Source organism: Carlito syrichta, unplaced genomic scaffold (assembly GCF_000164805.1).
Source record: "Carlito syrichta isolate Samal-C Ts95f unplaced genomic scaffold, Tarsius_syrichta-2.0.1 Scaffold111498, whole genome shotgun sequence".
Lineage (NCBI taxonomy): Eukaryota > Metazoa > Chordata > Mammalia > Primates > Tarsiidae > Carlito > Carlito syrichta.
This window is the reverse complement of record NW_007055594.1, coordinates 93,644-96,929: the sequence shown is the minus strand read 5'-3', so window position 1 is coordinate 96,929 and position 3,286 is coordinate 93,644. Positions and strand designations below refer to the sequence as shown.

The window sequence follows — 3,286 nt, the reverse complement described above, 5'->3', positions numbered from 1 at the left end:
CAGCCACTGCACTCCAGTCTGGGCGACAGAGTGAGACTCCAACTCAAAAAAAAGAAATACTTTTGTAGAGATGAGGGTTTCCTTAGGTTGCCCAAGCTGGGCTCCTGGACTCAAACAATCCTCCCTCCTTGGTCTCCCAAAACTCTGGGATTACAGGTGTGAGCCACTGTGCCTGGCCTGTAAAGTCAGTCCTGTTACTGAGCCCGTTACAGAGGAGACACCCAAGGCTGAGGAAATATACGTTACTAGCTCAGGTCACAAATGACTGAGCCAGGACTTGAACTTGTCTGAATGCTCCAGCCCCTTATATAAATAACAATAACAGCAACAACAGTAACTACTGGGTATTGAGTGGTTACTACTTGCCAGTCCTTATGCTAAGTAAGACCTGCACTTCTACTCACTGCAGAAAAGCCCATCCCCTGAGAGGCCAAGAGTTATGAGACAGGATGTCACAGCACAGCCAGAAGGAGGCAGAGCTGAGATGTGCAAGCAGTGTCCCGTCAGGCCCTTCTGGGGATACGGAGATGGATATTGTCTTCCCCCCCACCCCCAACTCTGGGCTCGTCCTCACGGCCCCCACCTGACATGCCAACCCGCCAACCCCTGCTGCACAAGGAAAGGTCAGGCCTCACGCGGCACATTCCCTCACACAATGGGCCGTCTGCTGTTCCCAGTCACATTCCACCCCTGCCCACCCACCCCAGCCACACAATGGTCCTTCATAGCCCACCACTGGCCAGGATTGAGGACACGCGGACCCCTCAGCACCCACTCCCCTGGCGGTCCCCCCACAATGTTACGGGGCTCCCCTCTGAATCTCCTAGGGTCCTGGTCTCTGTGTCTCTCTCTGGCCTCGTCTCTGAGCCCCCTGCCCCTCCAAGCAGGAGCAGCCCTTTCTCAAACTGGCGCCCATGTCTGGGCCACTTCCTTTGAGTTGGGCCCCGTGCTGGCACCCAGAGGCCACAAACCCATGGCTGTTGCAGGGGTGGAAACTGAGGCTCACAGAGGTGAAATGGCCCTCCTGGGACCACCCAGCCAGGAAGGAGCAGAGCTAGGACCCATGCCCTTGACCCTTACTTTGTACATAAGCATATATTGGTGGCTCTGAGCAGTGGGGCAGGAGCTGAGTTGGTCAGGAGGGGTCAAGGGGCCCAGAAACACATTTTTAGGGGACCTCATGGGTGCCAGGCCTGGGCCAGGCTAGCACTCTATAGACTTGGCTTCATGGGACTTTATTTACTGACCAGTAAATGAGAGTTAAGAGACAGGATATCACAGTGACAGAGTCAGGACTTAAACCTAGATGTGAAAACTGAGTCAGCTTCTTAACCATGACACAGCACGGCACCATGAACTGGGAGTGGGAGAAGCCCAGACCTTGTAGGTGGTGGTGGAGATTGGGGGGAGGGTCACCTGGGTCATAAGTTCTCTGCTCCAGGCCGGGTCAGTGACAGTCACACCCAGAGTCTGGCACAGGAAGTTCAGGGGGGGCGGGAGCAAGAGACAGTGCCCTCCTTCCTCGCCCTGCCCAGGACCGGCGCCCAGCCCAGGTTATATTTAGCCCAACTGTGCCCTTCCTGAGCCACGTACCCAGGGCTTGGGTCAAGGTGGGGGCAGCTTCCGAAGGAAACCCACCCCACCCAGGCACTGTGTTCCCAGCTCTGCCCATCCCACTGGGCAAGGAAGGAGGGGTGGAGAGACTCCGGGGCGGGGGGTCCCTGACTTGGGTTAGGGGGAGATCGAAGGGGAACCGCCCGGGAGAATCTAGACCAGACAGAATCCCCCAGATTCCAACAGCCCATGTATTGGGAGGTGACTGTGGCACCACCCCAATACATGCCCAGAGTTCTGGAATTCCAAGTCCCCATTTCTTGAGCACTTACTATGTGCTGCGAACCGTCCTGCTTTGGCGCCTTAAATCTTCCTAACACCTCCCTGGGCAGGTACAACTTCAATATCCCTTTCAGAGGCGACTCATGCCTTCTAGAGTGGCTGGGAGTAAGGGGTGGTCACTTGGGCCCTCCCGCTGAGCCAGGCAGGCCGAGGCATCTGCTGAGGGTTTTCCCTTTCTGGCCCTCTTTCCTTGGTGGCTACCGCCAACCCCACTTGGGAACTCTGCCTACTCAGAGTCTCAGCTCTCCCCAACCACCAGTGATCTGTGCCCTCAGCATTGGGAGTGGGGGCTCACCCTGACTCGTCTAGGCCCCTGAACATTATCTGAGGCCATTTAGTGGGATAGAGGGGGGCGGGTGGGAGGTGTTAAGGTGGTGGCCTCTAGCTGCCTCGGTGAGTCCCCACTCCAGTAATCCCCAGGTGTGAGAATTCGGGCAAGTTCTTTCATTCTGGGGCCGCAGTTTCTTCATCTGCCAAGTGGGCTTTGAAGATTTGTGAGTTAACAGAAGGTGCTTGGAATGTTCCCGGTATATAGAAATTGCTCAGTTCACATAAACTAGTCTCTGACAGCAACAGGGCATGTACAGGAGAGGGGGCTGTGCGCCTCACAGTGTCTCACATGCAGCCGGTGCTCCTCAGTGACCCCACTTCCTCCCTACCAGAGGAGAACTCTGAGGGATAACATCCAGGTTGGGCACCAGCCTCCCACCGACAGGATCAGTGCGGCCTCCCCAGCACCCTGTTCCAGGTCTGCCACCCGCCTCAGGCATCCTGCCTCAGCTCTTTGCAAGCAGCAACTCATTTACTACTCTCATGCCAGCCCTGTAAACTGGCCTCCTGACATCAGCCCATTTTAGAGACAGAAAAGCAGAGGCACAAAGGGTGAAGCATCTCGCCCAAGGCTGCATAGCCAGAAAGGAGGGGAAAGATGGAATTTGAACCCAGGGTCTGACTACAAGGTCTGCACCCTTAACACCTACACCACACTGCCTGTTGAACCCCAGGTACCCTCCCAGCCCCTCTCAGGACCCTGGCTCCCAATTCCATAGCTTCTCAGCCTGGCCAGAAGGGGACTGGCCAGCTGATCTCTTACCGCTGGGCCTCCAGACACCTCGAGAGCTCCCGGTCCGTCTGCTCAGCCCCAGCCCTAAGCTGGGGGGGAAAAAGAATGGGGAGGGGGAGGAGAGGGCGACCCCAGCCATTGGCTGCTGGAGTGTGACGTCACCAGACGGTGGGTGGTGGGGAAACAAACATCTCCTCTTCCAGCTACATTCATCCACAAAGGGGTGGGGACCATGAGCGCCAGCTGCCTCTCCCTTGCCTGGGCTGAAACCCCCAACCGGGAGTCCTGCTTCAGGGATTTGCATGTTACTTTCCCCACTTAGAGACT

General features: G+C 56.7%; 1 protein-coding gene across 1 annotated transcript in view; it reads right to left on the bottom strand.

Moving 5' to 3' along the window:
- PRX (periaxin) overlaps nt 1-3,014 on the bottom strand; it is a 15,416-nt gene extending 12,402 nt beyond the window's left edge. The window contains exon 1 of the mRNA XM_008069816.2: nt 2,990-3,014. The gene's annotated coding sequence lies outside the window, so the exon portion shown is untranslated. The remainder of the gene's footprint in view (nt 1-2,989) is intronic.
- Between the last annotated feature and the right edge of the window lie 272 nt (nt 3,015-3,286).